This window comes from Papio anubis, chromosome 6 (assembly GCF_008728515.1).
Source record: "Papio anubis isolate 15944 chromosome 6, Panubis1.0, whole genome shotgun sequence".
In the NCBI taxonomy this organism is placed as follows: Eukaryota; Metazoa; Chordata; class Mammalia; order Primates; family Cercopithecidae; genus Papio; species Papio anubis.
In genome coordinates this window covers 111,688,939-111,700,968 of record NC_044981.1, presented here as the reverse complement: position 1 = coordinate 111,700,968, position 12,030 = coordinate 111,688,939, and the positions used below count along the sequence as shown (strand labels likewise).

The following is a 12,030-nucleotide window of genomic DNA, read 5'->3' as shown; positions in this document are numbered from 1 at the left end:
ATTGTCTAACACATGTTTAAGTAGAGTGATAATTGAATCTGTGTATGTGGAAAAGCTGTACCTGTTTTTGTTTGTTTTGAGATGGAGTCTCACTCTGTCACCCAAGCTGGAGTGCAGTGGCACGATCTTAGCTCACTGTAACCTCCACCTCCCAGGTTCAAGCGATTCTCGTGTCTCAGCCTTCTGAGTAGCTGGGATTACAGGTGCCCTCCACCATGCCCAGCAATTTTTTTGTGTGTGTTGTTAGTAGAGACAGGGTTTCACTATGTTGATCAGGTTGGTCTCGAACTCCTGACCTCGGGTGATCTACCCACCTTGGCCTCCCGAAGTGCTGGGATTACAGGCGTGAGCCACCATGCCCGGCCTGCTGTACCTGTTTTAATGGGCCATTACTTGGTGTTCTTATTTCAGAATTTCTTATTCTCTAGAATTAAGAATCCTCAGGTAAAGTGTGGGTTGTTACTTGATTTGTGAACAGGAAATGTTTTCCTGCAATAACCAACTGCCATTTTGATGTTTGGTGAAGGCTTTTAAGCCATCAGTGTATTAAAGTGGCACGCAGAGCTCATGGATGAAGTGAGAACAGCCCTGATAAAAACGCAGATTGTCTGTGGTGCACACAAGTGTGTGTGTATGTGTGTCAGAAGTTCCTCTAAGAAGCTTCTTCCTTACACACACTCCTGTGTGAAGTGTTAGAACACCTGCCACAGTCACCTAGCCATAGTAATAGGGATTCTTTTTTTCTTCCTCTTCTTCAACATTTAAGTTCCAGGGTACATGTGCGGGATGCGCAGTTTTGTTACATAGGTAAACATGTGCCATGGTGGTTTGCTGCACAGATCAACCCATCACCCAGGTATTAAGTCCAATATTCATTAGCAATTCTTCCTGATGCTCTCCCTTCCCTCACCCCCTCCCAACAGGCCCCCAGTGTATGTTGTTCCCCCTCCCTGTGTCCTTGTGTTCTCATCGTTTGGCTCCCACTTATAAGTAAGAACATTTGCTGTTTGGTTTTCTGTTCCTGCATTAGTTTGCTGAGGATAACGGCTTCCTTCTCCATCCATGATCTCATTCCTTTTTATGGCTGTATAGTGTTTCATGGTGTATACGTACCACATTTTCTTTATCCAGTCTATCATTGATGGGCATTTGGGTTGATTCTATGTCTTTGCTATTGTGAACAGTGCTGCATTGAACATACGTGTGCATGTATCTTTATAATAGAATGATTTATATTCCTTTGGGTATATATCCAGTAATGGGATTGCTGGGTCAAATGCTATTTCTGCCTCCAGATCTTTGAGGAATCACTACAATGGTTAATTTATCCCACCAACAGTGGAAAAGTGTTCCTTTTTCTCTGCAACCTTGCTAGCATCTGTTTCTTGACTTTTTTTTTTTTTTTTTTTTTTTAAAGACAGTTTTACTCTTGTTGCCCAGGCTGGAGTGCAATGGCACGATCTTGGCTCACTGCAACCTCTGCCTCCAGGTTCAAGTGATTCTCCTGCCTCAGCCTCCTGAGTAGCTGGAATTACAGGCGTACACCACCACACCTGGCTAATTTTGTATTTTTAGTAGAGGTGGGGTTTCACCATGTTGGTCAGGCTGGTCTCAAACTCCTGACCTCAGGTGATCCGCCTGCCTCGGCCTCCCAAAGTGCTGGGATTACAGGTATGAGCCACCACACCTGGCCATTTCTTGACTTTTTAACAATTGTCATTCTGACTGGCATGAGATGGTATCTTACTGTGGTTTTGATTTGCGTTTCTCTAATGATCAGTGGTGTTGAGCTTTTTTTCGTATGTTGGCCATGATAGGGATACTCTTCTACACAGGTCCTGAACCTCTTTGTACGTTTCCATTTCAGTACATGAGCATTTTCCTTTGAGGGCTCCTTCAGAGCTTGCATCTTTCTCTTCATTTCTGATTTATCTTCATTTCAGAATGATTCCTAATTCTCTAGAGCTAAAACACCCTGCTTTCCAGGCTCCCCATCGTGTCATGATTTCGTATTACTTGAAAATAGTATGGTGCTCAGAGAGCTGATCGCATGCATCTGCACTGACTCCCTGTGACTGGTTGGGGAAGGAGTGTGTTTCTGTGGGAAGAGCTATATAGAGACTTGTCCCTAAAGAGGGATCAAGTGACCCACCGTGGGTGGCTGGCAGGAAATGGGATGTCTTACAGGAGTGTAAAGCCATGCACTAGTGAGAAGGAAGGACAAGAACTCGTGAGCCAGTCTTGAACGTGGCAGATGGTTGAAAGCTGCTGTGCCTGGCTGATGGAAAACATGTCATGCGATGTATACATATGAAAACATGAAGGCAGTGGGTACTGCGTGTGAATGGGACTGATCCTAATTCAGATATAGCCTGTGATGATCCTGGCAGGTAGGAGGTGCCTAGTCAATCAGGGTGGCTATTTTTGGTTGGCTCCTACCTGACACCTGATAAAAATTACCTTTAACTCTCAAAATTAATCATCAGCAAACCCCTCCTCCTGTTTAAATATACTGTGTTAAGGTATGAAACCTTTGAAGTGACAGTATAGGGTTTCAGTGCCCAGGCTATTGTCAGCAGATCCTGGTTTGAGCATGACTTGAGGAATTTACTCTCTGTATGACCTCAGCGGAGTGATGGAGCCTTTCTCAGCTTCCAGGAAAATGGGATTAATGGGACCCACCTCCTAGGGTTGGGATGAAATGAGAGAATGCATATAAAGCCGACAGCTCAGTGCTTAGCAGTAAACTTTAAAATAACAACAATGATGACTGCTGGGTGTGGTAGCTTATGCCTATAATCCCAACACTTTGGGAGGCCGAGGTGGGAGGATCACTTGAGGTCAGGAGTCTCCTGGGCAACATAGTGAGACCCCATCTCTACAAAAAAAATAGAAAAGTTAGCCCAGTGTGGTGGTGTGTGCCTTTAACCCCAGCTACTGGGAAGGCTGAGGCAGGAGATTGCTTCAGGCAGGATTTCCAGGTTGCAGTGAGCTGTGATCATGCCACTGTGTTCTCGCCTGGATGACAGAGATCCAGTCTCTAAACAAAAATAAAGAAAAAAAAAAAAGAAAGAAAAACCAATAATGATAAATAGCAGTGAGGAGTTAAAATTCAGATTATGTAATAATGTACATTTATTTTACTGATTTTTTCCCCATATTAAAAACCCTTTGGGCTTTACTTAATTTTCCTTAATCACCATGTTTCAAATTACACCAGTAGTCCTCTGATTATAATTAAGATGAATCAGTTTCTTATTTTCAGATGCTTAAAGTGTTGCCAAGACATTGCATCCCTCCACCACCTCACCAGCCATTCCCATTTTCCACTTTAAGGATTATAGCCACGTCTAATTGTGTCTGTCTGCTTCCTTACCTGGCCTGGGACCTGGAGAGTAAAAAGGCAATTTAAAAAAGAAACAAAAAGCTGTGTAAAGTTAACCTGATGACAAGGAAAACAGAGTTGTAGGAAAGGAAGTCATCTGGGGGGATCATTCTCAAAAAAGTGGTTAATAAACTCACTTCAAATCTCTGTCTAGTGAGTGCCTACTGCAGCCTCATACTGGGCTTTACTCCAGGGGATTCTGGTAAACGGGGTGTTGGCCCATTTTGAAGACTTTAAAATACAAAGTCTTCAAAGGCTGTATTTACATGCATTCAAAAGCAGATAGATTATTTCAGAAATGCTTTGCGTTTTTTTTTTTTTTTTTTGGTAGCTACAAATAATGATAGGATTTACACTATAGAAAAAACAGTAATAGGAGGTTGCAAATAGGTCTGGAAAGATATTTCCGTATGCAACAGGACTTCATCATGGCCATCTGTCTACCTCTCTCTGTTTTAGAAGCACTTTGGCATATGAGAATATTGTCAATGTAATTTGGAAACTCTGTGCAATTTCAAAAATAAATATTTAACAAGGCAACAGAAAATTAAGTTTTTCTGCTATATTATTACCGTAAAAAGGCCTCTTATAAGGACTTTTCTAACTGTTACACCAAAAGGTAATATAAGGAACTAATTTTAGTGTTATATTTATACCAAATTGCTTTTCCATTATTATGACTTTTTTAGGTTTCACCACATTTATACACATCCACATGAAGTCAATAAATGACATCACTCTGAAGTAAATAAAGACAATTGATTTTTTTCTTTTTCTTTCTTTCTTTTTTTCTTTGAGATGGAGTCTCACTCTGTTGCCCAGGCTGGAGGGCAGTGGCATGATCTCAGCTCACTGCAACCTCCACCTCCTGGGTTCAAGCGATTCTCCTGCTTCAGCCTCCCAAGTAGCTGGCACTACAGGGACGTGCCACCAAGCCCAGCAAATTTTTGTATTTTTAGTAGAGACGAGGTTTCACAGTGTTGGCCAGGATGGTCTCGATCACTTGACCTTGTGATCTGCCCAGGCTGGAGTGCAGTGGTGCAATCTCGGCCCACTACAACCTCCACCTCCCAGGTTCAAGCGATTGTCCTGCCTCAACCTCCCAAGTAGCTGGTATTACAGGTGTGTGCCACCACGCCCAGCTAATTTTTGTATTTTTGTAGAGACAGGGTTTCATGCTGGTCTCGAACTCCTGACCTCAGGTGATCCACCTGCCTCAGCCTCCCAAAGTGCTGGGATGCAGGGGTGAGCCTAAGACAATTGATTTCAGTAATGATTGTCAGAGTGTAGGAAAAGATGGGCGTCCAGTTGTTTTAAGAACTTTAACGTATTAATACTAATTCTATTTCTAAATATCTTGTTCATAAATGTGTTTTTGCTTAAAGTCTTTAGGGGAAAACCAAACAAATATTCCTAATTGTCTTCAAGCAAAGATGTATTTCTCTTTCTACTCATCATTTCTATTTTTTGACAGAATTCCTGTTCCAAGTTTCTTTTTCTGGGGAGAGCTGCTACCTCCTGCCCCTTCCTAGGCCTGGCTGGCCCTCGCCTCACTATGAGAAAGCTCCCAGCTCGCCCCCTTTCAGGAGGAAGTAGGAAAACAATAGAGGGGACTGAATAGGCGCCTGTATCATCTGTCACAGCTTAACAAGAGGCCATTCCTGACATTTTTTACCAATGGTTTATGTACTGCAAGTATTATAGATGGTAAATGAGGCTGAAACCACCCAATTTTTTATTCTTTTACTCAGACATCTCAGAGCCATTAACAGAGTTCCACACATTGAGATCAGCCTCTATATCATATCTTTCTTCCCGCTTTGTCTTCCCCTCTCTTTCTCTTTTTCCTTTTTTTTTTTTTTTTTTTCTTTTTTTTGGAGTCTCACTCTGTCATCTAGGCTGGAGTGCAGTGGCACAATCTCAGCTTACTTCAACCTCTGCCTCCTGGGTTCAAGCAATTCTCCTGCCTCAGTCTCCCAAGTAGCTGGGATTACAGGTGCCCGCCACCGCACCCGGCTAATTTTTTTTCTTTCTTTCTTTCTTTCTTGTTTTTTTTTTTTTTTTTTTTTTTTTGTATTTTTAGTAGAGACGGGGTTTCACCATGTTGGCCAGGCTGGTCCCGAGCTCCTGACCTCTGGTAACCTGCCTGCCTAGGCCTCCCAAAGTGCTGGGATTACAGGCATGAGCCACTGCTCCTGGCCCAACCCTCTCTTTTTCTTTCTTCCCTTTCCTTCCCCCTGCCCAAAGCTATTGCCAGAAAGATTGTGTCCCATTCCTTCTACAGTGGATTTTCAGTACATTTCTCTGTGGTGTGGGGTCTAGACTGTATGGACCCAGGGAAAACACTGTCCCCACAGTAAGAGCTTTTTTGTATCCAGCCTAATGCAGTGGCCAGAGACCACGATTCCCCAGATCCCGTTTCTTTGGCTGTACCTTCCTCCTCCCTAGATGTGCACAGGGAAAGAAGAGAAAAGAGATTCACTGGAAGGTTGGACTTCTGATTCTTTTATCTATAGGCTACTGCAGGACATTTTACTATACCCTGTTCAGTGGCTTATTTGGAAGAAAGATAAAGGGCTTCTTTCATTTGGAACGTATTCTTCTGTACTCTCACAGTACTTTGTAAATAATTCTTATAGCACTTAAATAGTCAAACTCTGAACTTCTTTTACAGTTTTTCTCCCTCATTCTCCTTTGGGCACCTACAAGAGGGATAAAGCTCATATCCTCATCATTTCTTTTTTTTTTTTTTTTTTTTTTTTTTTTTTTGAGACGGAGTTTTGTTCTTGCTGCCCAAGCTGGAGTGCAATGGTGCAATCTCAACTCACTGCAGCCTCTGCATCCTGGGTTCAAGCAATTCCCCTGCCGCAGCCTCCCCAAGTCACTGGGATTACAGCTGCCGACCACCACACTTAGCTAATATTTTTGTATTTTTAGTAGAGGTGGAGTTTCACTATGCTGGGCCAGGCTGGTCTGGAACTCCCGACTTCAGGTGATCCACCTGCCTCAGCCTCCCAAAATGTGGAGATTACAGGCGTGAGCCACCGCGCCCGGCCCTGAACCAATGTCTTATCAGTCACGATGTTCTGAAAGGGCACTCTTTGTACAAAAGACAGTGGCTGGAAAATCAAACCCCTATTTCTTCTTAGAGCTTGGGCCCTAGCAAGAACAAAACAAGCCAGTCTGAGCACATGGAAATCTACGATCTGGATTAACTAGGCCAAAAGTAGAACTGTCTCCTTTCACCACAAACCCCCAGAGATGCCTTTCAACATTTCATCTTGGCTTGAAGAAGTCCAGTCTGGGGGGTACCAAACCTCAGAATAGCCCTGCCCAGGCCTCTGCAGATGGGGCCTGCTGGAGCTGGCCCTGGCTTGGTTTTACCTCACCAGCCACCTAGGAAGGAAAATCAGAGAACAGAAACCAATGGGTCCTTCTCCCCGGAGGAAGCAGCCCCACTGTCTCCATGCTACAGCCAAAAGGAAGAGGAGACAGATGGGTCCCCATGTACTCATTGACTTTAACTCACTCATGCCACAGTGGATGAGAAAGCATCCTTCCTGGGAGCTGGAGAAACAGCAGCTTCCTCCTTAGGGTGTGAAGTGATGGGGAGAGAGGAGCCTCAGACTTCCTTGCACTGAAAGCCCACATGGCTGATCAGTCACTTCAACCGTGCTGTCACCCTGGACTCCCTCCTTTCTCTTATTCTCCTCATCCCATTAAATACCTCTCCTGTCCACCTGACTCAGGGTTAGGAGTTGGTCTGCGCACACCTGTGCTGCTGCACGCATCACCTAACCAGCCTCCCCAGCAGCTTTATAGCTTCTCCCCTATTTTCTTTTTCTTTCTTTCTTTTTTTTTTTAGACAGAGTTTAGCTCTCGTTGCCCAGGCTGGAGTGCAATGGTACAATCTCATCTCGCTGCAACCTTTGCCTCCCGGGTTCAAGTGGTTCTCCTGCCTCAGCCTCCCGAGTAGCTGAGATTACAGGCGCCTGCCACCAGCCCCGCTAAATTTTGTATTTTTAGTAGAGATGGAGTTTCACCATGTTGCCCAGGCTGGTCTTGAACTCCTGACCTCAGGTGATCCACCTGCCTTTGCCTCGCAAAGTGCTGGGATTACAGGCATGAGCCACTGCACCTGGCCCTGTTTTCTTTATTGATGATGAAACCATCTTTAATCTCACCACGCCCTTCAGTGGTTACCACCAGCTATGTAGCATGGAAGATTCTGCATGACCTTTCCCGGCCCCCATTTAGCCTCATCTAGCAGTGCAGGCCCACCCTCAAGGGTCTGTGTGTTCAGGCACACGCCCCGCTCTGTCCAGCTGGTCTCAGCCCTGACATCTGGATGGCCTGAAATCTAGCCCTTTTCAACTCCTTTTAGTGCCCTTTTTGTTACCCTGTGCCTTTGTTTACCCATTTCTGGCCTCCTGGATGTTGTCTCCTTCCTCCTTTCATTGTATTGAAACTTCATCCTTCAAGATTCAGCTCCACCCTCACCTTCCCTATGAAGCCTCTCCCTTCCCTGGAACTGACCACTTCTGCCTTTCCTGCCCTCTCTTGTGAACTGAATATTTATCAGTCTTGCTGCCAAAACACTGTATTCTATTTATTTGTTTACACTTGGCTCTTCAGCTAGACAGGGAGCTTGCTGGGGGAAGGGATCATGTTTTATTCATTTTTTTTTTAATTCCTAACTTGTAAAACAGCACTTGGCACACGTTCTTACATTCTCACAATAAAAAGATGGGAGGAAGGTTTGTATAAATGAATGTTAATGTGCTTTTAAACTGTAAATTACTATACACATGTAAGTTATTCTAGTTTCAGAGGCATCCCAATGTAATACGTGAAATTTGAAAGGCAAGTTTTTGGATAAACAGACTACTTTCTAGAAAAGGTAGAGGGGTTGGAGAAATGAAAAAAGATTATTTCTCAGGGCTGGGTGTGGTGGCCCACACCTGTAATCTCAGCACTTTGGGAGGCCAAGGCAGGTGGATCACCTGAGGTCGGGAGTTTGAGACCAGCCTAGCCCACATGGCAAAACCCCGTCTCTACTAAAAATACAAAAATTAGCTGGATGTGATGGCGCATGCCTGTAATCCCAACTACTCGAGGGGGCTGAGGCAGGAGAATAGCTTGAACTTGGGAGGTGGAGGGCGTAGCGAGCCAAGATTGTGCCACTGCATTCCAGCTTGGGCGACAGAGCGAGACTCCATCTCAAAAAAAAAACAAAAAAAAAACTGTAATGTGATATCAGAGGAGGAAGGGAAGTGGAGGAGCCATAAACTAACCTATTTCTGGGCATCTCATAGAAATAAGGTAAACTCCCAAGGGTGCTGAATTTGCCTTCTGTCTCAGTTCTTCTTTCTATAGCATGTCCCTGCTGAATGGTTATGTAGATCAGAGCTTCTCAAACTATTCATGGTGAGGGGCAAGTGTGTGTGTTTTCTTTCCATCGATCACACACTGATTCTTTTGCAAAATACAGTTTAAAACAGAATACCAGAAAAGTTAGAAGAAGAATAAGATGTACAAAGTACAAGCACAAATTTACTATTAGGTTGATATTAAATCATTCTGTAAACTACTGTAAAAAGTTTCTGCATGCTTACTTGATGTCTGTACTTATCTCCTAGATCAGCAGCAAACAGTTTGCAAATTGGCTCCTGCCCACTTCCCATACTTTGAATAGGACCAAGTCAGATCTACTTGGATATCTACTTGGATATTTTCAATAACAGATATTACAAGGAATGAAAAAGTTAATTAGAGGAGGATGCTCGGGTGCAAATCTTATAATGATAGAGATCTTAAGGACATAAACTGATCAGAAAATAAATAGGAGAAATTTTAGATCACAGAAAATCATTCAAATGGTGAAAAGCCCTTTTTTGTGTGTACTCTCTGCTCCTTCCCTCACCAAAGTAAATTCTTTGATCCTCTTGGAGAATAATTGTTTTCAGTACAAAAGTTTTAAATTGATCCTTCATAGTTGTTAACAGTAGGGTAGCCATAGGTGCTGACATCAAGCCAATAAAATTAATAAGCAGCATGACAGGCTCTAATAAATTTCGTTGGTGTCCTTACTCTGTCATTTCGGGCGCAGAATGAACTATTATTATCACCAAGCTTCAAACCACTCATTTTGGCTACAGATGATTACAGCTGCGAATACAGGGCATGCTGCCATAGTTTTCAGGAACTAGTCTAGGGTTAAAGTATTATATTTAAAAGATGTGCTTATGATCAGTGGGGGGAACTAGTTATGACCATACAACTTTGATCTGTTTTCTAGAGTCATCTACAAAAATGTGGACTCCTCACGATCTGTTTTCTCAATAATTTCTGAAAACAAGCAACTTTTAAAATTTAGTTTCTCTGTCATGGACTCTGAGGTTTTTGAAACTCTTTGAACTGGCGATGGGCCATCGGTTGTTGGATGCAGGCCACGGTTCTTTGTCTGTAACCCCAGATGAAATTCTTTAAGCCCCTTAACTCAATCTTTCTCTCACATGATGAATTTAGTATCAGGTTTCTGCAAATGAGCAAGCTTAACACTTGAAGTAAGAGAAAGGATTGTTCATTCTCTCTTTAAGCCCCACTGCGGAGCCTCTGAATTCAGCCAGGTGAATGTGGCTTGCGTCCGCCACCTCTGCCCCGCCCCTCCTCCTGCCATGCTGGTGTGGCTCATGCCTATCTACATCCTTCTGTTTTACCTTCTTAATTTTGTGTACAATATGCCCTCCAAAATGTCCAGCAAACTCTTAAGCTGCTATTAAATACAGTCACTGCACATTGAGTATTAGTCCCTCCTTTTGGACCATATGTAATTTAACAGAAATATCGATGAATATATTTATTTTGAGGGAGTGTAGGGTTTATATGTTGTTCAAAATGTACCATTCTTTCAATTCTGGCCTCCATTTGTTTTTCTTTTTGGGTCTTTTTTGGGCCTGTCCTATGCAGGTACTCAAGCTCTTATGATTGTTCCATTTATAACAGTAAGGAGAGGGCCAGGCGTGGTGGCTCATGCCTGTAATCCTAGCACTTTGGGAGGCCGAGGTGGGTGGATCAAGAGGTCAAGAGATCGAGACCATCCTGGCCAACAAGGTGAAACCCTGTCGCTATCAAAAACACAAAAATTAGCCGGGCGTGGTGATGCACGCCTGTAGTCCCAGCTGCTTGGGAGGCTGAGGCAGGAGAATTGCTCGAACCCAGGAGGCAGAGGTTGCAGTGAGCCAAGATTGTGCCACTGCACTCCAGCCTGGCAACAGAGCGAGATTCCGTCTCAAAAACAAAAACAAAAAAACAGTAAGGAGAATAGGCCAAGCTATTTGGGGATTTTAATGCCAACTACTTTTAAATCTTTTGAATCTACTTTCTTATTGAGGTGACTACTTTCTTTTTTCTTTTTTTTCTTTTTTTTTTTTTTTGGAGACGGAGTCTTGCTCTCGCTCTGTCGCCCAGGCTGGAGTGCAGTGGCCGGATCTCAGCTCACTGGAAGCTCCGCCTCCCGGGTTTACGCCATTCTCCTGCCTCAGCCTCCCGAGTAGCTGGGACTACAGGCGCCAGCCCGCCACCACGCCCGGCTAGTTTTTTGTATTTTTTAGTACAGATGGGGTTTCACCGTATTCGCCAGGATGGTCTCGATCTCCTGACCTCGTGATCCGCCCGTCTCGGCCTCCCAAAGTGCTGGGATTACAGGCTTGAGCCACCGCGCCCGGCCGGTGACTACTTTCTCAAGAAGAAAAGTTGTTACCACAGAGCTTGTTTTGAAAAAAAGTTTATGAACATTGGTTTATGCATGACAGTGATTTTAGTATGAAAGAACGAGAATGAAACCTAATTTGATGCAAACTGTGAAATGTGCTGTTTGAGAAAGTTAATGATGCCTATTTTGCATTGGAGGAACCTAAAGAACATGAGAGAATGAAGGTGGATTAATAAAAGGTATAAGAAACAATTATCTAATGGTTCTTATATTTCAGCTTCTCCTTTCTCTAGCTGCATCTAAACACAACAGTGTTTGCTGTTGGACATTGGAATGCGGCTCTGGTGCTGGGATTTTCATGGTCTGCTTGACTTTTCACAGAGTTACTTCCTCTAAATGCCGCAGATCGCCATGTTGCATTTGGGAGGGAGCCGTACTTCATCGTTCAGCCTAGGGCAAGGACTGTATTTATTTTTTATTTTACGTTATTTCAGCTGTTTTCACTTTTTCTTTATTGTGTTCCTGCCTCCTACAGAATCCTTTTTCAAGTCTTGCTAGGGAAAGGGGAACACTCAGTTATGAACTCTTTAGCACACACGGGGCAGAAAGCAGCCTTCATCTTTCTCAGCAGTTCAAATCTCTTCTAAGCCATGTCAGTTTAACCCACTGTGGGTCTGAATCCACAGCAGATCTGCCTGGGAGCTGTTTCTATGTTAAAACATACAAAATCAATTGAGAGTTTTTCGTGGCTCATTACAGCATAGTAGAGAGCATAAGTAAGTTATATGCTTATTTTTTTCACTTAAAAAAATAAGTTGGTATTTGAAAAAGAATTTGGTTCTGTAGTTTAACAACAGATAGTTTTGTGACTTAAAGGTTATGTTTAAAACAATTCTGTCAGTTCAGAATTTTTATTTCTGGCTTTTCACTA

General features: G+C 43.3%; 1 protein-coding gene across 6 annotated transcripts in view; it reads left to right on the top strand.

Annotated features, from left to right (window-relative positions):
* PLEKHG1 (pleckstrin homology and RhoGEF domain containing G1) overlaps nt 1–12,030 on the top strand; it is a 211,590-nt gene that overhangs the window by 126,699 nt on the left and 72,861 nt on the right. The gene's annotated exons all lie outside the window — the stretch shown is intronic.